The sequence below is a fragment of the Hevea brasiliensis genome, chromosome 8 (assembly GCF_030052815.1).
Source record: "Hevea brasiliensis isolate MT/VB/25A 57/8 chromosome 8, ASM3005281v1, whole genome shotgun sequence".
Classification (NCBI taxonomy): domain Eukaryota; kingdom Viridiplantae; phylum Streptophyta; class Magnoliopsida; order Malpighiales; family Euphorbiaceae; genus Hevea; species Hevea brasiliensis.
Genome location: NC_079500.1, coordinates 6,535,118 through 6,561,367, shown reverse-complemented (window position 1 = coordinate 6,561,367; position 26,250 = coordinate 6,535,118).

Below are 26,250 nucleotides of genomic sequence, written 5' to 3'. Positions count from 1 at the left end.
GTAACAGCTATTTTTTTAAAAATTAAAGAGCCGTTAGACACACTTTCCAGTAGACGTTTTTAGCGATGAAAAACACCTATAAAAGGTATCATTTATTACAATTTTACCTAATGAAAGTGTGACGCCCCTTACCCATCTACTGTATAGCCGAGCAAAAAGTGCCACATTCGGTGCCGGAGCACCCTATCTTGTTTTATCATATCTATTGTAAACTTTAATATCATTTAAAAGTAGTAATCCATGTGTAGAATTTTTTTTTATATAACAATTTATTTCTGTGGATACCCGGGCAGCGCCTCCTCTGTTTTATTAGCGTCTAGCGGGTTCCACTAGTTACCTGTTAAAAACAATTCCATATTTGTCTTATATATTCATAGTTATATCATATCATATCATTTCAAGAAATGAAACTCATTCAGTCATTCAGATGGAAATTTATATACAAAAGCTTACAAGCTTATTTACAATCCCAAAATGTAAATTTCATTTATTTACAACACAAAATATAACTACATGATGTTTATATACAATAAACCAAAATACTAAGTCTAGTACATGGGCCCTACCAAAATACAAAAGACTAATGAGGTGAACTCTGGACTGTATGCAGATCTGGTCAACTGCGGTCAGAACACTATTGTGGCGGCTGCTGATCTCTAGTACCTATGCGATGAAAAATCCAACAGGTTAAGCAAATTGCTTAGTGGTGCATAATCTTAAAGCAGAATAGCTAAATGGTTAAAATGACAATAAGATGTGTAATTTGATAATTCTAAGTCAATGGCATATTTTATAACACTTTGGAATCAATATATTTATCAGGATCTTATTTATGCATATATTTATTTTCAGTCTCCTTAAACTCATATCAGTAAATTTGTCATCAATTCTAAGTCATTTATAAATTTCCTGCACTTTGGGAATAAATTAATTATCAGTATCTTTTCTGTTCATTTCTCATACAGTCTAAGTCATTTATAACTTTTCTCTACTTTGATAATAAATTAATTATCAATATTTTTTCTAGGTATTAATTTCATTATCTGACTTTTTAAACTCATATTAGAGTCTTTGGAATCATATCAATGTATTTTATGTCATATCGGTGTATTTCATATCATATCTGTATTTTCTGTCACATCGATATATTTTATGTCATATCTGTATTTTTGTGCCCAAGTAACCTATAATAAACTATAATGCTTAATACACGGGAGTATACGGGTCAGATAGCCATATGTCTACCCTGTATACATCTGTCAGGCATGAGGCCTGCTATCAGGCTTGTAAAACCAAAAATAAGGTTAGGCACAATAGCCAATAAGTAGGCATATAACCTATAGAACAATCATACCAGACATATATTGTCAGTTCATGATTTGCTCTGTAAGCAGTATTGCTAGCTGTGATCCCTAATTGGTATACCAATCGATCCAACTATATACATATAAGCCTAGGCATACTTTGGGCAAATTAGTATTATTAAGCACTTATAGTTTTATTATTTCATGCTATGTACTATTAAGGGTTTATAACTTATTTTTATTTCACTTCATGTACTACTTATGGTTTATACCATTTCCATGTTATTATAATGGGAACATAGGTTCCAAGCATTTATTCGTATAACTTATGTATTTATCACTCTCATTATTTTATATCATGTACCATACATATTTATAGTATTGTTATTTCATATATGATGGAAACATAGGTTCTAAGTGTATTTTCCTATGACTTATGTGTTTAGCAAACCATTTAGGTAAATTTACATTTTATGTACCAACTAATTTTATGTCACCTTGTAGTGGGAAAGTAGGTCCCACATACCTATTTCATGTAATTTAGCATGTAGTGACTTATTAGGGATAAGTCCTTATTAAAAGCAATTTAATTCAAGAACCTTTCTTTAGGTTCAGTTTCACTGTTTTGACTTTACATATCAAATTGAGCAATTATACATTATTACTTATTTCTTTGAAATGTACATACCACTTTATAGTGAGAAAATAGATCCCGCATACCCATTTCTGTGGTTTAGTGTTTAATGGCTTATTAGGGTTAAATTTCTATCATAAGATAATTTATCTTATGGACCTTTCTTTGGTTTCAATTTTTGTGTCTTACTTTTACCTATCCATATGATCAGTTTGTAGCCACTGTTTGGCCATACTTCCTTCATGGAAGTTGTTCCTCTATGTCTTATCTTTATTTTCCCTTTTGAATCAGATCAATTTGATTTTTAGAACTCAAGTTATGGTCAGATAATCATAACTGACTCATTTCTAAGTTTCAGTTCTATAACTGGGCAGCTTTTGGACTTAGAGTTTACCTAATTAATGGAACATGTTGCAGTCACTTTTAGGCATGGTGGTCTTCATAAAAATTGTTACCCTATGTCTTATGATTACTCGAAATTTTTAATCACAAATTTTCAAGTTTTGTGGAGTTATTTATGGCCAAATAACTGACCTAGGCTCATGTACCCTGTGCCAACAGGGGCTCAGTTCAGGACAGTGACTGCAGGTCACTTTTTGAGGTTCTTACAAGCATAATTTGAGAAAGTTCTCTAAAATAAAGTTTTAGCCCTGTCTCTCAGGTTTCTAGAAAGGTATGGCTCATCTCAATTGGATTTTTCTAATGGGAGTTATGAATAAAAGACTATTCTGGGGTCAAGTGAAGTTTGGTCAAATTGCAGGTTTTGATGCACTAACTTGTTCTAACTATTTGACCCAGTTCTCTTGATTTCTGGCTTTTGGTCAAAACATCAATTTTGTAGGTCTGTGTCTTATGGACATTTTTTCACTAGTTTCATTATATTTGAGTTCTTGTAGACCAAGTTATGGCCATTTTGCCAAAACTGGTTGGGTGAGTTTAAGTCCAATAGTTTCTGGCCAACATAGGTCTGGACAGTTTGTGACTCAATTTAGGCCAGCAATTTGATTTGGTTTTTGGCATTTCTGCGTTCAGTGGTCTTCATAAAAATTGTAGCCCTATATCTAAGCTTTCCAATGGTATCAAATTCAGGTCATTTGGACAAGTATAGAGTGAGTTATGGCCAAAAGACTGATTACTGTTCATATGGTCAAATTCTGGGTTCACATTGTAGGCAATCCAGATTTGGTCACTTTTTAGCTCACTTTCTAAGCAAAATTTTGGCATGACCTCCACATGAAAATTGGTCTAGTATAGGTCATATTTCACCTCCAATTAGCCTCATAACAATTGGAGTCATACAATTTCATTTATAGCCTAAAATGTATATTGCCCTCAACAAATACAACCTGCACAAAATAGCACTCCCAATAATTTATTTCTCCTCCAACTTCCTTACTTCAATTTGACATTCAAGGTACTTCTAAATATCATCAACATATCTCAATAATCCCAATTGCATGGTACAATACAAAATACCAAAGTTATGTCAAACCCTAACTCACAATTTCAACCTCATAAAATCTCAATATAAATCAACTTCTAATACTTATAAATGCATCAACCAACATCATTAAATCACTTTATATACATCAAAGTCATCAAAGACCCTCACTTACCATGGGTACCAAAATTTACTCCCTTCATAACTCACCAATTTCTTTTAGTTTCTTATAAATTTCACTTCATTTTAACCTTAACTCAAGGATTAATAAAGGGAGAAAAGAAGATTAGGCACTAACCTCTTGTGACCCACTTCAAACTTCAACTTTTCTTCTTCTTATGGGTATCTAAAGCTTTCCTATGGAGTGGGGAGTATTTTTAGTGAAGAGTGCTATGGGTTTTGTGTGGAAGAAGCTTGGAAAATCAAGCTTTCAAGAAAACAAAAATGGAGGGAGAGAGCTCCCATGGTGGCCTGCTCAAAGAGAGGGAGAGAGAGAAGAGGGAGGAAGAAGATGGAGGCTTGGGGTTCGTGGGATTTTGTCTTTCATATATATATATATATATATATTTTGTACTTTAAATTTTAAATTGTCATAAGCTCTTTTTTCATTTTCTTTTCTTTTATCTTCTTTTCTCATTTTCCAATTCATTTCATAAATTTTTAATTCATATTAATTATTTTATTCTCTCAATTTTTATTTTGACATTTTAGTCAAAATTCACCTCTGGGGGGCGAAATGACCAAAATGCCCCTCAGGGTGCTTATCGGTTTATTTTTATTATTTTTGTATTAATTAATTAAATTCTATAAATTTTATTTTATTTTCTCTAAATTTTCTTTAATATCTTTAATGTCATTTTTTTACCTAAATAAACCTTAAAATTTGTCCCAAAATTATTTCCCATATTTATTAAATTTTCTTAACATATATTCCATCAATTTATGCCTTCTCACTATAGTTTAAGTGTAGTTCCAGACATTATGACTATCTAAATAGATATTAGTCATCGGAACAGTAAAATTTATGGACTATCTAAGGTGAGGGCGTTATAATTCTTCCCCTCTAAATAAAAATTTCGTCTTTAAAATTTACCAGATGTGAAGAAGGAACTGCTGCCTCATCATTTCCTCGCTCTCTCATGTCACTTCTTCTATGTTGTGGTGTCTCCACAAGACTTTTATTAATGGGATCCTCTTGTTTCTGAGTTCTTTCACTTTCCGTGCCAAGATTCTAACTGGTTCTTCTTCATATGTCAAATCAGGTTGTATAATTATCTCCTCTGCTGAATTGACATGCGAAGGATATGATCTGTATCTCCTGAGCATCGACAGCTGGAACACATTGTGAATCTTGTTCAACTCTAGTGGTAAGGCTAGCCTATAGGCCACTGGACCCACATGTTTAATGATATCGTATGGATCAATAAACCTAGGGTTCAACTTACCCTTTTTACCAAATCTTAGCACTTTCTTCCAAGGTGATACCTTGAAAAACACCTTATCGCCAACCTCATACTCTATATCCTTTCTCCTCAGGTCAACATATGACTTCTGTCTGTCTGAGGCAGCTTTCAAATTCTCTTTAATGAGTTTCACTTTTTCTTCTGTATATCTCACTAGGTCTAGGCCTACTATTTTCTCTTCTCCCATTTTTGTCCAACATAAGGGAGTCCTGCATCTCCTCCCATATAATACTTCGCATGGAGCCATTTTTTTTTGGTGGCTTGGCAGCTGTTGTTATAAGCAAACTCTACCAAAGGAAGATACTTCTCCCAATTCCCTTCACAATCGATGACACAGCTTCTTAATATATTTTCCAATACCTATCATATAATTCATGTCATATCATTACTATCATGTCATTAACATCTATAACAATTTAATAAGTTCTAAGGGTTACCTATAACACCCTTTCGGACTGGCCATCCATCTGGGGATAAAAAGCCGTACTGAACTGCAGTTGAGTGCCCAATGACCCCTGTAACTTCTATCGAAGTAAATCTCAGGTCTCAGTCAGATATGAGTGATATCAACACTTCGAATAATCGTACTACCTCAGCTATGTAGATCTCTACTAATCCTTAGTCTGTCTTACTAGATCTAGCTCTATAATCTTATCCCTATCTCGATTTACTATCAAAAATACATAGCTCTACACAATTGTCCCAAATTGGTACTGTAATCTGCAGCTTACAGCACAAACATCGAGAACATTGCGTAGTTACCACGGTATATCCCAATAGATCAGGTTTTTCCTATACTTATCCTTAATCAATTCTTCACTCATCCTCTTTCATCTCATATATAGTCTCATTCTTATTTCCATCCATTATCTTTAACACGATCCTTTTTGGTTAATACTCTACAATCACCTGATGACTTAAAGGGTTAGTGACAAGTATGTCATCTTTTGACCCATCTATCAGTATCTTCTTCCAATAGGAGGTACATAACATATATAGGGGTGAACATAATTAAGGTCTATCAATACATATTTAAAGATATTATAATTAGAAAATGTACCTCTGATAACGTCTACCAGGTCTGGCTTCGCTCGAGCCATAACGTATACGCGGGGTGCTATTTTAACCTCTGGCTGTTCTATAGTCTCAGAAGCCCTCTGTGATGTACCAGTTATCTCTTGTCTCATCGGTCTTCTACCCCTCTGTACTGTCGGGGTAGACTTCTGAGTCTGTGGTGGAGCTGTGGGAGTACTCCTATGTAGGCAATCTCTCACAAAATGCTCTGTGGACCTACATCTGAAACATTCACCCGTCAGCAGTCTACACTTGCCTCTATGGTTCTTCTCACAATGTGTACAGACTAGCACCAGGGTTGATCTCTGTGCTATAGGACCCGCAGAATTGCCAACTGATACACCCGTCTGACCCCCCTCTCCTCGGGGCAAGTCGAAACCTCTGCCTTTGTTCTTTGTTCTGAATCTGACCCTGAGAACCCCTGGGTCTCTTGCTCTCTATAGCAACTGCACTGGACTGGCTAGGTCCAGACCCTCTCTTGCATTGCCTGTCCCTCCTGAACTGCTCATCATTTCTAACTCTCTCTACTGGGGTCCTATATACTGGCTGTGGAGGTGGTGGCATTGCTCCGGTGACCTGACGGAGCAATTGAGTCATCTGCTCTAGGAAGGCCTGTTGTGTCCTTACTAAAGTACGTAACGATGGTTCTGTTCTATTGCTACTATGCCCCTGACTAGATGCAGGTGTAGGTGTGTGGCTCTCTACCTCTTCCTCTATCGGTTTTGGAAACCCGTGCTCTAATGGATCGGATGTCATTGATCCTATAAAACAGATAAAGAATAGATCTGCATTAGTGTCACCTCGACTCTATCTAAAGGCCCATGCATGTGATGCAAACTATTTTTTTTTCTATCTATCTAGGTCTAGAACTGCCTAAACCTTTGCTCTGATACCACTTAAATGTGATGCCCCTTACCCATCAACTGTGTAGCCGAGCAAGAAGTGCCACATTCGGTGTCGGAGCACCCTATCTTGTTTTATCATATCTATTGTAAACTTTTAATATCATTTAAAAGTAGTAATCCATGTGTAAATTTTTTTTATAACAATTTATTTCTGTGGATACTCGAGCAGAGCCTTCTCTGTTTTATTAGCGTCTGGCGGGTTCCACTAGTTACCTGTTAAAAACAATTCCATATCTGTCTTACATATCCATAGTCATATCATATCATATCATTTCAAGAAATGAAACTCATTCTGTCATTCAGATGGAAATTTATATACAAAAGCTTACAAGCTTATTTACAATCCCAAAATGTAAATTTCATTTATTTACAACACAAAATATAACTACATGATGTTTATATACAATAAACCAAAATACGAAGTCTAGTACATGGGCCCTACCAAAATATAAAAGACTAATGAGGTGAACTCTGGACTGTATGCAGATCTGGTCAACTGCGGTCAGAACACTATTGTGGCAGCTGCTGCTGATCTCCAGTACCTACGCGATGGAAAATCCAACGCGCTAAGCAAATTGCTTAGTGATGCATAATCTTAAAGCAAAATAGCTAAATGGTTTAAAATGACAATAAGATGTGTAATTTTATAATTCTAAGTCAATGGCATATTTTATAACACTTTGTAATCAATATATTTATCAGGATCTTATCTATGCATATATTTATTTTCAGTCTCCTTAAACTCATATCAGTAAATTTGTCATCAATTCTAAGTCATTTATAAATTTCCTGCACTTTAGGAATAAATTAATTACTAGTATCTTTTCTGTTTATTTCTCATACAGTCTAAGTCATTTATGACTTTTTTGTACTTTGGTAATAAATTAATTATCAGTATCTTTTCTGGGTGTTAATTTCATTCTTTGGCTTTTTAAACTCATATTAGAGTCTTTGGAATCATATCAATGTATTTTATGTCATATCAGTGTATTTCATATCACATCTGTATTTTATGTCACATCGGTGTATTTTATATCATATTTGTACTTTTGTGCCCAAGTAACCTATAACAAACTATAATGCTGGATACACAGGAGCATACGGGTTAGACAGCCGTATGTCTACCCTGTATACGTCTGTCAGGCACGAGGCTAGCTGTCAGGCACGAGGCCTGCTGCCAGGCTTGTAAAGCTAGAAATAAGGTTAGGCACAATGGCCAATAAGTAGGCATATAGCCTGTAGAACAATCATACTAGACATATATTGTCAGTTCATGATTTGCTCTGTAAGCAGTATTACTATCTGTGATCCCTAATTGGTATATCAATCGATTCAACTATATACATATAAGCCTAGGCATATTTTGGGGAAATTAGAATTATTAAGCACTTATAGTTTTATTATTTCATGCTATGTACTATTAAGGGTTCATAACATATTTTCATTTCACTTCATGTATTACCTATGCTTTATACCATTTCCATGTTATTATAATGGGAACATAAGTCCCAAGCACTTATTCGTATAACTTATGTATTTATCACTTTCATTATTTTATGTCACGTATTATACATATTTATAGTATTGTTATTTCATATATGATGAAAATATAGATTCCAAGTGTATTTTCCTATGACTTATGTGTTTAGCAAACCGTTTAGGTAAATTTACATTTTATGTACCAACTAATTTCATGTCACCTTATAGTGGGAAAGTAGGTCCCACATATCTATTTCATGCAATTTAGCATGTAGTGACTTATTAGAGATAAGTCCTTACTAAAAACAGTTTAATTCAAGAACCTTTCTTTAGGTTCAGTTTCACTATTTTGACTTTACATATCAAATTGAGCAATTACACATTGTTACTTATTTCTTTGAAATGTACATATTTATTTATAGTGGGAAAATAGGTCGCACATACCTTTTTATGTGGTTTAGTGTTTAATGACTTGTTAGGGTTAAATTCCTACCATAAGATAATTTATCTCATGGACATTTTTATGGTTTCAGTTTTTGTGTCTTACTTTTACCTATCCATATGATCAGTTTTTAGCCACTGTTTGGCCACACTTCCTTCATGGAAGTTGTTCCTCTATGCCTTATCTTTATTTTCCCTTTTGAATCATGTCAATTTGATTTTTAGAACTCAAGTTATGGTCAAATAACCATAACTGACTCATTTCCAGATTTCGGTTCCATAACTGGGCAGCTTTTGGACTTAGAGTTTACCTAATTAATGGAACATGTTGCAGTTACTTTTAGGCATTGTGGTCTTCATAAAAATTGTTGCCCTATGTCTTATAATCACTCAAAATTTTTATTGCCCTATGTCTTATAATCACTCAGAATTTTTAATCACAATTTTTAAAGTTTTGTGGAGTTATTTATGGCCAAATAACTGACCTGGGCTCATGTACCCTATGCCAACAGGGGCTCAGTTCAGGACAGTGACTGCAAGTCACTTTTTGAGGTTCTTACAAGCATAATTTGAGAAAGGTCTCTAAAATAAAGTTGTAGTCCTGTCTCTCAGGTTTCTGGAAAGGTATAGCTCATCTCAATTGGATTTTTCTAGTGGGAGTTATGACTAAAAGACTGTTCTGGGGTCAAGCGAAGTTTAGTCAGATTGCAGGTTTTGATGTAGTGACTTGTTCTAACTATTGGACCTAGTTCTCTTGATTTCTGGGTTTTGGTCAAAATATCAATTTTGTAGATCTGTGTCTTATGAACATTTTTCTACTGGTTTCATTACATTTGAGTTCTTGTAGACCAAGTTATGGCCATTTTACCAAAACTGATTGGGTGAGTTTATGTCCAGCAGTTTCTGGGCAACACTGGTCTAGACAGTTTTGTGACCTAATTTGGGCTAGCAATTTGGTTTGATTTTTGGCATTTCTGCATTCAGTGGTCTTCATGAAAATTGTAGCCCTATATCTAAGCTTTCCAATGGTATCAAATTCAGGTCATTTGGATCAGTATAGAGTGAGTTATGGCCAAAAGACTGATTACTGTTCATATAGTCAAATTCTGGGTTCACATTGTAGGCAATCCGGAGTTGGTCACTTTTTAGCTCACTTTTTAGGCAAAATTTTAGCATGACCTCTCCATAAAAATTGGTCTATTATAGGTTATATTTCACCTCCAATTAGCCTCATACCAATTGGGGTCACACAATTTTATTTATAGCCTAAAATGTATACTGCCCTTAACAAACGCAACCTACACAAAATAGCACTCCCAATAATTCATTTCTCCTCCAACTTCCTTACTTCAATTTGACATTCAAGGCACTTCTAAATAGCATCAACACATCTCAACAATCCTAATTGCATGGTATAATACAAAATGCCAAAGTTATGTCAAACCCTAACTCACAATTTCAACCTCATAAAATCTAAATATAAATCAACTTCTAATACTTATAAATGTAACGCCCTTACCATAGGTAGTCCATATATTTTACTGTTTTGACGACTAATGTCTGTTCGGACAGTCAAAATGTCTGGAGCTACACCTAAACTATAGTGTGGAGGCATAAATTGAAGAAATAAATGTAAAGAAAATATAAAAAAAATTTAGAGAATTTATTAATTGGTACAAAAAAATAATAAAAATGACCCGATATGCATTATGAAGGGCATTTTAGTCATTTTACCCTCAAAAGTGAATTTTGACCTAAATGTCAAAATAAAAATTTAGAGAATAAAATAATTAACACAAATTAAAAAAAAAAACTTATAAATTTAATTAGGAAGAAAAAGAAAAGAAAAGAAGAAGAAAAGAAAAGAAAAAGCTTAGGAAAAATTCAAAAAAAAAGTATAAAAATAAAAATATAAATATAAATACACACTATAAGACAAGGTCCCACCAACTTTCATCTTCCACCTCCACTTCTTCTCTCTCTTTCCCCTTGGAGCAGGCACACCTCCTCCCCATTTCCTCCATTATTGTCAAGCTTCCAAGCTTGATTTCCCAAGCTTCCACACACCAAAACCCATAGCCCACTTCACAAAAAATACTCCTCACACCCTAAGAAAGCTATAAATATGAAAAAGAAGCAAGAAAATTGAAGTTTAGCAAGACACCCAAAAAGGTTAGTGCTTTAAACTTTTAATCTCTTCTTTAAGCATGAATATCATGCTAAATCAAGTGAAAATGTGCATGAAATAAAAAGAAAATCTTGAGGAAAGAACCCTTGAATTTTTGGTAGCCATGGAACTTGAAGTTTGTTGCTTTTAAGTAATGAAAAATGGTTCCATGAGAATGTGTGATGAGTTGAAATGTTTGGGTATTTGATTGTGTAGTGTTTGTGTAAATTTGAAACTTTGAAAACTAGGGTTTGTGTAAATGCTTCAGGACTTAGTGTAAATGCTTGAAATTGACCTATTGAGTTGAGATTGTTGCTTATAAAAGTGTATAGCATGCAAATTGAAGTAAGAAAGTTGGAGGAATTGAGATATTGGGAGTGTTCAATTTTCTGCAGGTTTGGACTCAATGAGTCCAGTGGGTTTATTGACCCATAACTGAAAATGTGTGACTCCAATTGGTATGAGGCCAATTGGAGCTGAAATTAAACTCAAAATAACCCATTTTTCGTGTAGACACCATGCTCAAATTTTATCAAAATCATGACCAATTCTCTGCTCAAACCCGGATGACCAAACACTGAAACCCAGAAAATGACCAAATGATAACTCTCTCTATATTGGTCCAAATGACTTAAAGTTTACATTAATGGAAAGGTTAGATATAGAGCTACACTTTTCATGAAGACCACTTGACCCAGTTTTGTCTTTAACCAAATCAAATTGTTAGTACAAATTGGGTCACTAAAACTGCCAGCCCAAAAATTGTCCAAAATACTGTTCCTTTGGTATGCTTAACCAGTTTTGGCAAAAAAGCCATAACTTAGTCCCCAAAGCTGCAAATTGAGTGAAACTAGTGCCAAAAATTTTATAAGACATAGCACAACAATTTTTATATTTTGACCAAGCTCTAGAAATCATTTCATCCTAGGGAAAATATTAGCCAAAGTTAGAAATTGAAATCTGAAAAATGTTAAGTTGAAACCAGAATGCCATTTGATACCCGTGTGTTCATTTGGCCATAACTCCCACTAGGAAATTCCATTTGAGATGTGCCAATATGATCTGGAAACATGATACTTAGGCTACAACATTGATTTAGACACATTTGTCAAATTCTAAGTGTAAAGACCCTAAAAAGAGGGTCAAACATACTGCCCTAAAGTTTGATTATTGCCTTTATAGGATTGAGGGTCTAGGTCAATACATTGACCATAACTCACTACACCAAGCTTAAAAAATTATAAAATTGTACCTGGAAGTCCCTAAGACATAGAGGAACAAATCTTATAAAGGAACCTAAGTCTTAAAATGACCATAAAATGATCAAATGACTAGTCAAAGTTTATTGACAAGGAATTGCCAATTCTGGACAGCTTAGAAGCAAATGGACCAGTTATGGTATTTTGACCATAACTTGAGTTCTATAACCCCAAATTGAGTGATTCAAAAACTGAAATTTAAGTTTAAACATAAAGGAGCAATTTTTATGAAGGAAATGTAACCAAATAGACATCATAACCTAGTTAAATTCTTAGATAAAGATAATACATCAAAATGAACCTAAAGAAAGGTTCATGAGAAAAATGCTATACATGGTAAATTAAATACTCATAAGGCTAATTAAATATTAAAAAAGATATGAATATGTAAATTAGGACTAATGTCCTATTAATATGAAATTAATGGTACCACTGATCAGTACCATAAAATAGTAACAGTGAATAGTGCTAAAATAATTAAAAATGTTTAATTGCCTATAGTATACCTAGACTTATTTATTTAGTTTGAATAAATTGGTATACCAATTAGGGACTACAGATAGTAGTACTACCTACCGAAAAAATCATGAATTGACAATATATGTCTGGTATGATTGTTTTACAGGCTATATGCCTACTTACTGGCCATTGTACCTACTTTATTTCTAGCTTTACAAGCGTGACAGCGGGTTTCGCGCCCGACAGCTGGCCTCGTGTGTAACGCCCTCACCATAGGTAGTCCGTACATTTTACTGTTCCGACGTCTAATGTCTGTTCAGATAGTCAAAATGTCTGGAACTACACCTAAACTATAGTGAGAGGCATAAATTGAAGAAATAAATGTTAATAAAATATAGAAAAAATTTAGAAAAAAATAAATTAAAGTTTAGAGGATTTATAAATTGGTACAAAAATAATAAAAATAACCCGATATGCATTATGAAGGGCATTTTGGTCATTTCACTCCCAGAGGTGAATTTTGACCTAAATGTCAAAATAAAATTTAGAGAATAAAAATAATTAACACAAATTAATATTATGAGTTAAATTAGGAAAGAAGAAGAAAAGAAGAAGAAAAGAAGAAAAGAAAAATAAGCTTATGAAAATTTAAAACAAAATTAAAGTACAACATATATGGAATATATAAATACCCACAAAAGACAAAAGCTACCTAACTCATCTTCTCCCTCATCTCTTCCTTCTCATTGTCGGCTGCCTTGGTTTCCTTCCTCCACCATTGTTATTCAAGCTTCAAGCTTGATTCCTCCCTCATTTCCCCACCAAAACCAATAACACATTTCAATAAAAATCCTCTCCACACTCTAAGGAAGCTATAGATAACCATAAAGAGGAGAAAAGCTGCAGTTTTGGGAAGCTCAAGTAAGGTTAGTGCACTAATCCCTTTTTTTTCTCTTTATTAAACATGAAAAATATGTTTAACCAAGCATAAATATCATTAAAACAAAAAGAAAATCTTGAGGAAAGAACCCTTGAATTTTTGGCAGCCATGGAACTTGATGTTTATTGCTTTTAAGTGATGAAAAATGGTTCCATGAGAATATATGATGAGTTGAAATGTTTGGGTGTTTGATTGTGTAGTGTTTGTAAAAATTTAAAACTTTGAAAACTAGGGTTTGTGTAAATGCTTGAGGACTTGGTGCAAATGTGGAAATTGACCTATTGAGTTGAGATTGTTGCTTATAGAAGTGTATTGCATGCAAATTGAAGTAAGGAAGTTGAAGGAATTGAGATATTGGGAGTGTTCAATTTTCTGTAGGTTTGGACTCAATGAGTCTAGTGGGTTTATTGACTCATAATTGAAAATGTGTGACTCCAATTGGTATAAGGCCAATTGGAGGTGAAAATAGACTCAAAATAGCCCATTTTTCATGTAGACATCATGCCCAAATTTTTCCAAAATCATAACCAATTCTCTGCCCAAACCCAGATGACCAAACATTGAAACCAGAAAATGACCAAATGAACAGTACATGTTCATTTGGTCATAACTCTCTCTATATTGGTCCAAATGACCTAAAATTTCATCAATGGAAACATGATACTTAGGGCTACAACATTGATTTAGACACCTTTGCCAAATTCTAAGTGTAAAGACCCTAAAAAGAGGGTCAAAAATACTGCCCTGAAGTTGGTTATTGCCCTTATAGGACTGAGAGTCCAGGTTAATACACTGACTATAACTCACTATACCAAGCTTCAAAAATTATGAAATTGTACCTGGGAGTCCCTAAGACATAGAGAAACATATCTTGTGGAGGAACCTAAGTCTAAAAATGACCATAAAATGATCAAATGACTGGTCAAATTTTATTGACCAGAAATTGTAAATTCTGGACAGCTTAGAGGCAAAGGGACCAGTTGTGGTATTTTGACCATAACTTAAGTTCTATAACCCCAAATTTAGTGATTCAAAAACTGAAATTCAAGTTTAAACATAGAGGAGCAATTGTTATGAAGTGTGACTAAATAGACATCCTAACCTAGTCAAATTCCTAGATAAAGATAACACATCAACATGAACCTAAAGAAAGGTTCATGGGAAAAAAATGCTATATATGATAATTAAAATACTCATAAGGATAATTAAATATTAAAAATGATATGAATATGTAAATTGGGACTAATGTCCTATTAATATGAAATTAATGGTACCAATGAACAGTACCAAAAAAATAGTAACAGTAAATAGTGCTAAAATAATTAAAAATGTTTAATTGCCCATAGTATACCTAGACTTATTTATTTAGTTTGGATAAATTGGTATACCAATTAGGGACTACAGATAGCAGTACTGCCTACCGAGAAAATCATGAACTGACAATATATGTCTGATATGATTGTTCTACAGGCTATATGCCTACTTACTTGCCATTGTGCCTACTTTATTTCTGGCTTTACAAGCTTGACAGCGGGTTTTGTGCCCGACAGCTGGTCTCGTGCCTAATAGACGTATACTGGATAAACATATGGCTGTCTAACCAGTATACATCCGTGCATCCAGCTTTTATAATTTGTTATAGGTTTCTTGGGCACTGATAAAAATTAATTAAGACTTAAAATACAATAAGTAATAATAAAAGATCTCGATAATGTTAATTGTTTCCAAAGAGCAATAAAAATGTAAAAGACCCAGAAATTATAATTTGTAGATATTATTTCAATTGTTAAATGATTGTTATTATAAATTATGCACCACTAAGCATTATGCTTAGCACGTTGGTTTTCCATCGCGTAGGTACTGGAGATCGCGCGCGTGTAGCAAAGACACCGATAGTGCAGCGAGCTCGACCGGTTACATCCTTTGTCCAGAGTCACCTCACCAGTTTTTTGTATTTTGGTAGGGCCCATGTATAGACTAGTATTTTGTTCATTATGTCTAGTCATGATGTATTTCATTTTGGACTTGTAATTAAACTTGAGATTAAAATGAAAACTTGTAATTTATTATCTATGAATTTCCATATGAATGCAATAGATGATACTTCATTTTGAGATCTCATAAATAGTTGTGAATGATATGATAAAAGAGAATATGATATGGACATGTAATAGGTGATTAGTGGAAACTCGCTAGATACTAATAAAACAAGGGAGGCTCTGTCCGGGTCTCCATAGAAATAAGATATATATATATATATATAAATTACACATAAATGATCTAATTTAAATAACATTAAAATTTACAATAAACATGACAAGACAAGATAGGGTGTTCCGGCACTGAATGTGGCACTCATCACTCGGCTAAACTATAGACGGGTGAGGGGCGTTACATTTAGTGGTATCAGAGCAGAGGTTTAGGCGGTCCTAGACCTAAATGGTTAGAAATAGATAGAATGCATCACATGCATGGGCCTTTAAATAGAGTCGAGGTGACACTAATGCAGATTTGTTCTTTGTCTATTTTATAGGATCGATGGCATCTGATACTTCAGAGCAAGGACCTCCAAGACCGATAGAGGAGGAAGTAGAGAGTCACGCACCCGCACCTGCTCCTAGTCAGGGGAGAAGTGGTAGTAGAACAGAGTCATCTCGAGGTGCTGTGAATAGGGCACAGCAGGCCTTCTATGAACAGATGACATAGCGGTTCCATTAAATCACTGGAGCCATTCCTCAGCCACAGCCACCTCCACCTCCATAGCCACAGCCACCACCACCACTACCTGTACAACCACCTCTACCACCACAGCCGCAACCTATACACAGATCTCCACTAGAGAGACTACGGAAGTATAGGGCAATTGACTTCAGAGGTAAGAGGGATGATGATCCAGCCGCAGCAGAGTATTGGCTGGAGAGGACAGAGAGGGTATTGCAGCAGTTGCACTGCAACCCAGAGCAACAGTTGGAGTGTGCTCTGTCACTGCTACAGGGAGGATGCATATAGATGGTGGGTGACAGTATCTAGAGTAGTACAGCCTGCACAGATCACCTGGGAGTTCTTTCTGGCTGAATTTAAAAAGAAACACATTAGTTATGTGTACTTAGAGGCCAGAAGGAGAGAATTCCTGGCACTGAGACAGAGGCAGTTGACAGTCTCTGAATATGAGCGAGAATTCGTGAGACTTAGCGAATATGCATTGGAGTTGATGCCGACAGAGGTTGATAAATGCAAAAGATTTGAGGACGGACTGAATGACAACATCAGCTTGATAGTGACATCTCACCACTTCACAGATTTCTCTCTATTGATAGCATCAGTCCTTGATGTGGATAGAGTCAGAAATGAAGAGCAGTCCAGAAAGGATTGGCAACGCAAGAGGGGTTCTGGGTCTAGTCAGTCTGGTTCAGCAGATACGGGTAGTAAGAGGCCCAAGGAGTCTTAGGGTCAGACTTAGGGTCGAGGCAAGAAACAAAAGTCTTAGTTTGCTCCACGGAGAGTAGGAGGACAATCTGGTGCATCAGTGGGTAGTTTACCTGGTGCAGCTACACAGGGATCAGCCCCACCACCTGCTTACGTACATTGTGGTAGACCCCACAGAGGAGAGTGTAGATTGTTGATGGGTGGATGTTTCAGATGTGGGTCTACGGATCACTTCCTGAAGGATTGTCCACAGAGGAACACTAGTGCTCCCACTGCTCCGCCTCAGATAGAGAGGTCTGCCCCAGCAGCACAGAGGGTTAGGAGACCTGTGAGGCCTGATACAACTGGCACATCATAGAGGCCTACTGCAGAGACAATCCAGAGGCAGGAGATTAGGATAGCACCTCATGCTTATGCCATGAGAGCTCGAGATGAGCCAGAGCCAGCTGATGTCATTAGAGGTACATTTTCCCTTTATAATATGCCAGTATGTGCATTGATTGATCCTGGTTCCACACATTCATATGTGTGTATCACACCACCAGTTGATAGAGGGGTACAAGTAGAGGAGCTAGAGGAGGACATACAAGTCACAAACCCTTTAGGCCATAGTGTAATGGTGAAAAAGGTCTACAAGGGTTGTCCTCTGAAAATACAAGGGTATGAGTTTTTAGCTGACTTGATTGAGCTACCATTCCATGAGTTTGATGTGATATTGGGTATGGACTAGTTATCACATCATCAAGCGATGGTAGATTGTCTGCTAAAAAGGATGTCACTACAGACAGTAGATAGGGATGAGGTTACAATTGTAGGTGAAGGAACGGGTTATCTTTTCACCATCATATCGGCCACAATAGCCAGGAGATTGATAAGAAAGGGCTGTGACGCTTTCTCAGCACATGTGGTTGACACCAGGAAGACTAGCCCAAGCATGCAGGAGATCCCCACTGTATGTGATTTTTCGGATGTGTTTCCGAAAGAGTTGCTGGGTTTGCCACCCGATAGAGAAGTGGAGTTTGCTATAGAGGTTATGCCGGGTACTGCACCAATGTCCATTGCTCCATATAGGATGGCACCTACTGAACTGAGAGAGTTGAAAGTTCAGTTATAGGAGCTACTAGACAAGGGCTTCATACGCCCTAGTGTGTCACCCTGGGGAGCACCAGTGCTATTTGTGAAGAAGAAGGACGGTACCCTTCGGCTATGTATAGACTACCGGCAGCTGAATAAGGTGATTGTGAAAAACAAATACCCTTTACCTAGGGTAGATGACTTATTTGATCAGTTGAGGGGAGCTGGAGTATTCTCCAAGATAGATCTCAGATCAGGCTATCACCAGTTGAGAGTGAAGGAGACAGATATTCCTAAAACTGCTTTCAGGACCCGGTATGGACACTATGAGTTCCTAGTGATGCCATTTGGGCTGACAAATGCACCAGCAGCTTTCATGGACCTAATGAACTGCATCTTTCATCCCTACTTGGATCAGTTTGTTGTGGTCTTTATAGATGATATATTGGTGTATTCTAAGAACCGGGAGGAGCATGATGAACACTTGAGAGTAGTACTACAGACACTACGAGAAAAGCAGTTGTATGCCAAGTTATCCAAGTGTGACTTCTGGTTGGATGAGATTTCATTTCTTGGACACATTGTGTCAGCAGATGGAATCAAGGTAGATCCAAGGAAGATTAAAGCAATAGTTGAATGGAAGCCTCCCAGAAATGTAACAGAAGTCAGAAGCTTTTTGGGGTTAGCTGGATACTACAGGAGATTTGTGAAGGAATTTTCCCTTATAGCAGCCCCACTAACTAAGTTACTGCAAAAGAATGCAAAGTTTTACTGGAATGATAAATGTTAAACTAGCTTTGAGAAGCTGAAGGCTATGCTTACAGAAGCTCCAGTGTTGACACAGCCAGAGTCAGAGAAATACTATGTGATCTATAGTGATGCCTCTCACAATAGGCTTGGGTGTGTTCTGATACAGAAAGGGAAAGTAGTTGCCTATGCTTCTAGACAGCTAAGGCCACATGAAAAGAACTACCCAAATCATGATCTGGAATTGGCGGCAATAATATTTACATTGAAGATATGGATGCATTACCTATATGGTGAGAAGTGTTACATCTACACTGATCACAAGAGTCTAAAGTACTTACCAACTCGGAAGGAACTTAATTTGAGACAGAGGAGATAGATTGAATTCCTTAAAGACTATGACTCTGTGATTGACTACCATCCTGGGAGAGCAAATGTAGTGGCTGACGCCCTAAGCAGGAAGTCCATGATGGCTTTGAGAGCATTGAATGCTCGGTTGTCTTTAGCACAGGATGGGGTACTTTTGGCTGAGTTGTGTGTAAAGCCAAGTTTGTCACAGCAAATACAAGAAGCACAGTTAAGGGATGAAAAGTTGCTAACTGTTATGGGCAGAACTCAAGAGGGGAAGGAGACTGATTATGAGTTTAAAGGAGATGGGTGCCTATACTATAAAGGCAGAATATGTGTACCAAGAGATGAGGAACTGAAGAAGAATATCTTGAAAGAGGCGCACAGTAGCTTCCATGCTATGCACCCAGGAAGTACCAAGATGTACCAAGACCTGAAAACACATTATTGGTGGCCTAGAATGAAGAAAGAGATTGGTGATTTTGTGACTAGATGTTTGACATGCCAGCAGGTTAAGGCTGAGCATCAGGTTCCATCAGGGTTGTTGCAACCTATATCCATACCAGAGTGGAAATGGGACCACATCACCATGGATTTTGTGACTAGGCTACCATTGGCACAGAGGAAGCATGATACTATATGGGCAATTATGGATAGATTGACAAAGTCAGCTCATTTCCTACCAGTTATAACCGACTACTCATTAGAGAGATTAGCAGAAATTTACATAGATGAGATAGTTTGGCTACATAGAGTGCCAACATCGATCATATCTGACCGAGACCCGAGATTTACTTCAAGGTTTTGGAAGAGGCTACAGGAGTCTTTAGGCACTCGACTACACTTCAGTACAGCTTTTCATCCACAGACGGATGGACAATCAGAACGGGTGATTCAGGTATTGGAGGATATGTTGAGAAGCTGCATCATTGATTTTGAAGGAAGTTGGGAGAAGTATCTTCCTTTGGTAGAGTTTGCTTACAACAACAGCTACCAAGCCAGTATAAAAATGGCTCCATATGAAGCATTGTATGGGAGGAGATGTAGAACTCCCTTATGCTGGACAGAAATGGGTGAGGAGAAAGTAGTGGGCCCAGATTTAGTGAGACAAACAGAGAAAAAAGTGAAACTCATCAGAGACAATTTGAAAGTCGCATCGGACAGACAGAAGTCATATGTCGACTTAAGGAGAAAGGATAGAGAGTATGAGGTTGGTGATAAGGTCTTTCTTAAGGTATCACCTTGGAAGAAAGTGCTGAGATTTGGTAAGAATGGTAAGTTGAGCCCTAGGTTTATTGGTCCACATGATATCATTGAGCGTGCGGGTCCAGTAGCCTACAGGCTAGCTTTACCACCTAAGCTGGATAAGATTCACATTGTATTCCATGTGTCGATACTCAGGAGATACAGATCAGATCCTTCACATGTCATTTCAGTAGAGGAGATAATTGTGCAACCTGATCTGACATATGAAGAAGAACCAGTCAAAATCTTGGCACGGGGAGTGAAAGAACTTAGAAACAAGAAGATCCCACTAGTGAAAGTCTTGTGGAGACACCACAACACAGAAGAAGTGACATGGGAGAGTGAGGAGATGATGAGACAGCAGTTCCCTCAGCTCTTCACATTAGGTAAATTTTGAGAACGAAATTTTTATTAGAGGAGAAGAATTGTAACGCCCTCACCATAGGTAGTCCGTACATTTTATTATTCCGATGACTAATGTCTGTTCGGACAGTTAAAATGTCTGGAACTACAACTAAACTATAGTGAGGAGGCATAAATTTAAGAAATAAATGTTAAGAAACTATAGGAAAAATTTAGAAAAAAATAAATTAAAGTTTAGAGGATTTATAAATTGGTACAAAAATAATAAAAATAACCCGATATGCATTATGAAGGGCATTTTGGTCATTTCACTCCCAGAGGTGAATTTTGACCTAAATGTCAAAATAAAATTTAGAGAATAAAAATAATTAACACAAATTAATATTATGAGTTGAATTAGGAAAGAAGAAGAAAAGAAAAAGAAAAGAAGAAAAGAAAAATAAGCTTGTGAAAATTTAAAACAAAATTAAAGTACAACATATATGGAATATATAAATACCCACAAAAGACAAAAGCTACCTAACTCATCTTCTCCCTCATTTCTTCCCTCTCATTGTCGGCTGCCTTGGTTTCCTTCCTCCACCATTGTTATTCAAGCTTCAAGCTTGATTCCTCTCTCATTTCCTCACTAAAACCCATAACACATTTTATTAAAAATCCTCTCCACACTCTAAGGAAGCTATAGATAACCATAAAGAGGAGAAAGGTTGAAGTTTTGGGAAGCTCAAGTAAGGTTAGTACACTAATCCCTTTTTTTCTCTTTATTAAACATGAAAAGCATGTTTAGCCAAGCATAAATATCATTAAAACAAAAAGAAAATCTTGAGAAAAGAACCCTTGAATTTTTGGCAGCCATGGAACTTGATGTTTTTTGCTTTTAAGTGATGAAAAATGGTTCCATGAGAATGTGTGATGAGTTGAAATGTTTGGGTGTTTGATTGTGTAGTGTTTGTGAAAATTTAAAACTTTGAAAATTAGGGTTTATGTAAATGCTTGAGGACTTGGTGTAAATGTGGAAATTGACCTATTTAGTTGAGATTGTTGCTTATAGAAGTGTATTGCATGCAAATTGAAGTAAAGAAGTTGAAGGAATTGAGATATTGGGAGTTTTCAATTTTCTGTAGGTTTGGACTCAATGAGTCCAGTGGGTTTATTGACTCATAACTGAAAATGTGTGACTCTAATTGGTATGAGGCCAATTGAAGGTGAAAATAGACTCAAAATAGCCCATTTTTCATGTAGACACCATGCCCAAATTTTGCCAAATTCATGACCAATTCTCTGCCGAAACCCGGATGACCAAACACTGAAACCCATAAAATGACTAAATGAATTGGTCATAACTCTCTCTATACTGGGTCAAGTGGTCTTCATGAAAAGTGTAGCCCTATGTCTAAGCTTTCCATTGATGTAATTTTAAGTCATTTGGACTAGTATAGAGAGAGTTATGACTAAATGAACACGTACTGTTCATTTGGTCATTTTCTGGGTTGGCAATTTTAATGACTCAACTTGTGCTAACAAATTAATTTGGTTAAAAGCAAAACTGGGTCAAGTGATCTGCATGAAAAGTGTAGCCCTATATCTAAGCTTTCCATTTATGTAATTTTAGGTCATTTGGACCAGTATAGAGAGAGTTATGACCAAACGAATACGTACTGTTCATTTGGTCATTTTCTGGGTTGGCAGTTTTAGTGACCCAACTTGTGCTAACAATTTGAATTGGTTAAAGGCAAAACTGGGTCAGGTGGTCTTCATGAAAAGTGTAGCCCTATGTCTAAGCTTTCCATTGATGAAATTTTACGTCATTTGGACCAGTATAGAGAGAGTTATGACCAAATGAACAAGTAGTCATTTTCTGGGTTAGCAGTTTTAGTGACCCAACTTGTAACTTCAACTTTTCTGCTTCTTATGGGTATCTAAAGCTTCCTTATGGAGTGGGCTAAATTTTTAATGAAGAGAGGTTAAGGTTTCAGTGAGGAGAAAGCTTGGAAAATCAAGCTTTAAGGAAAATAAAAATGGTGGAAGGGAACATCCATGGCAGCCAACTCCAAGGAGAGAAAGAAGAGGTAGGAAGAAGATGGTTGGTGGCTCTTGTCATCTTGTGTCTATATATATATATTTTTATTGTACTTTATTTTTATTTTATATCATAAGTCTTTTTCATTTTCATTTCTTTTCTTTTCTTCTTTTCTTTTCTCATTTTCCAATTCATTTCATAAATTTTTAATTTATGTTAATTATTTTATTCTCTCAATTTTTAATTTGACATTTAGGTCAAAATTCACCTTTAAGGGTGAAATGACCAAAATGCCCTTCATGGTGCTCATCGAGTTATTTTTATTATTTTATACCAAATAAATAAATTCTCTAAATTTTATTTTATTTTCTCAAAATTTTTCATACATTTTTTTAATATTTATTTCATTAATTTATGCCTCCTCACTATAGTTTAGGTGTAGTTCCAGACATTTTGACTATCCGAACAGACAAGAGTTGTCGAAACAGTAAAATGTACGGACTATCTATGGTGAGGGCGTTACAGATAAAATTATTGCAGTTGGGTCCAACCTTTGAGGCTTGTATTAATCAATCAAACTTTTTCTTTTTCATGTGATTTAATTATTTTTTATGAATTTTATAAAATTAAATACAATCAACAACGATAATGATTTTACCAAACATTAATGGGTATGGAAATCACATATGTACGGAGGAGTTATTCCAAATATATAACATCAAAATCAACACATATAAAATTTTAATCTCTTTGAGAAATCACATATGATGAGAACAGGCCAAGCAGTCTAAGTAGGGATGGGGGTGGAGACTCGACGTCTCAATCATGAGCTTCAATCAATTTTAGCGTCATGAGGGAGCAACATATGCAACAAAGGAGCCATCGACTTTGAAAGAGAGGCTAAGACAAAGTTAGGACATAGTGACAATATACAGTAGGTAGATAACCTAGTGATAAATTTGAACCTATTAAAGGTTCAAAATTCAAATCCCACCACTCACAATCATCTGAAAAGCAGAAACAACATGAAGGAAATATTCCTGATAGAGCAAAACTTGAGCACGTTTAAAAGACCAGCTTGGCTTGATTTATGCCTTAATCACCATAATCTTGTAGTCCACACCAGTGAATTCGTCACGCTCTCTATATAAACTGACAGTGTCCCCAACGTTGAGGTTATGAAAACGAACAAAAGCAAGCCAGTTCCTGCAAGCAAAAACAGGCTTTCACCATTAACTGAACTGAAGATTCTTTCCATTAAAAAGAAAAAAAGAACTAAACTGATGATTGAAATGTGTAATTAATCAGCGCTTAAAATGCCAATCAAATAAGATAAATTTTATGATCTTAATGTTTTCTGATCAAATTATCCTGACCAAACAAGGCTTAAAGTTATTATTGTCTTGCGACATTCCTTTTAAGCACTTAATTAGCATTGGTTTGGAATATGGAATGATATGTGTATTTGGAATGTGAAACCATCACTTCCCATATGCGAAGCCAAACGTATCACATTCAACATAGGCGCCGCCATTGGACTAAATTGAACATTGAAATGACCCATGTCTATTTGGATTTAGACAAATTAAGAAATTGGCAATTAAAAGAAGACAGAGAGGAGCACTTGCTTATCTCTTTCCCTTGGGATAGAAGGAGGATGCTGTTCGATTATCTTTAAAATTCATTTTGAATAAATTATTTGTAAAAAAAAAAATTCATAAAATTGTACTGAATTTTTATTTTTTAAATGAAAAATATTTAAAAATTTGATTTTAAATATAAAAATTAATAAAAAAAATAAAAATTAATTAAATTAAAATTCATGTAAAATTCTATATTTCAAATGAAATAAAAACAAAATGATATTGTATATGTTAAATACAATTAATTTTTTTTTTTAAATTGCCTAGGCCTCAGCAACACTTTAGTAACAAATAGAAGTGGGGTGACTCAGTTGTTGATAGTTGCATGTGAACAAGAACAAAGATGGCGACCCAAGTGATAGCCATCGCAATATATATATATAAAGGCGATTGTCACACACGGAACATTAGAGTTAGAAAAATTTTATACCCTAAAAGTCATTTTGGATTTAAAAGAAAAACAAATTAAGGGACTGCTTAACATTATTATTAAACTATTGTTAAAAAAATTATTTTTAAAAAATATATTAATTAGAAAGTATTAAAAAATAATTTAAAATTAAATTTGATAAATTTTATTTATAAGAACATTAAAATAATAAAATAATTTTTTAAATTACTTTTTTTAATAGTATTTAAAATGACACTTTATTCATAAAAACAGTTTTAGCTTTCAAAACTTAATGCTAAATAGAAACTAAAATTTCCTTTTTAAAAAAAAAAAAAACTATGATACATGTCCGCGTGGTCCTCACTTGTTTCTAATATGTGCTATGTAATTTGGGATAAATTGATATATTTTATCAATTTCAAAATTTAATTGATCAAATTTTTACGTTCTAAATTTAATTACTTATTTTCATTAATATGATAGTAAATTGACACATATATATATATATATATATATATATATAAAAGTTAAACCTTAAAAATGATTTTATATGGGTGTACCACTTAACTTAATAAGAGTGCAATAAAAATTATTATGCAGCAAAGCCTTTTTTTATTTTTATATAAAAATTTAGCTTATCACATTAATATTAATTTTTTATTTAAATATTTTCAAAATTTTTAACTGGCAAAATCTTATCTCATAAAAAAGTAACCTTATATATTTAGTTATTAATAAAAAAAATTTTTACCCCTATTATTATTCATTTATTAATTTTCAATTCTTTACCCCTATCGGTTCTTGTATACAGTTAAGATATAAGCTATCTAAATCCGTAGCTTACATATTTAAGAAATTTTAAAGTATATAATTTTTTTTTAACAATTAAACAAATTAGATAGCAACGTGTAGATATATTTTTATATATTTATAATAAAATTATTCATATATTAGTATTAGGATTATGTAATACAATTATTAATTATCTTCTTTAATTTGCTATTTGACTCTAACATTAAATGTTTTTAATTTTATTTATCAAAGCATATTTTATTTAATGTATTAAAACGAGTACTATTATGTTATAAATACATATATTTCTCACCTTTTCTTAATAATTTAATTATAAATATATTAAACCACCTTATAATTCTTAATTATAAAATACTATTATATTATATATATACTTGATTTATGATTATATATTTATTTTATAGTTAAATATTACATAATTAAGAAATAATTAAAATGATTTTTATTATTATATTAATTATATAATATACTCAATTCTAAATTCTATGTATACTTTATAATTAAAAATTATATAATTTATAAATAGATATAACGATGTATTAATAACCAATTTTAAAGTTTTAAATGTTAATTGAACTATATCTTTTTATGAAAATAATTATATAAAATTATTT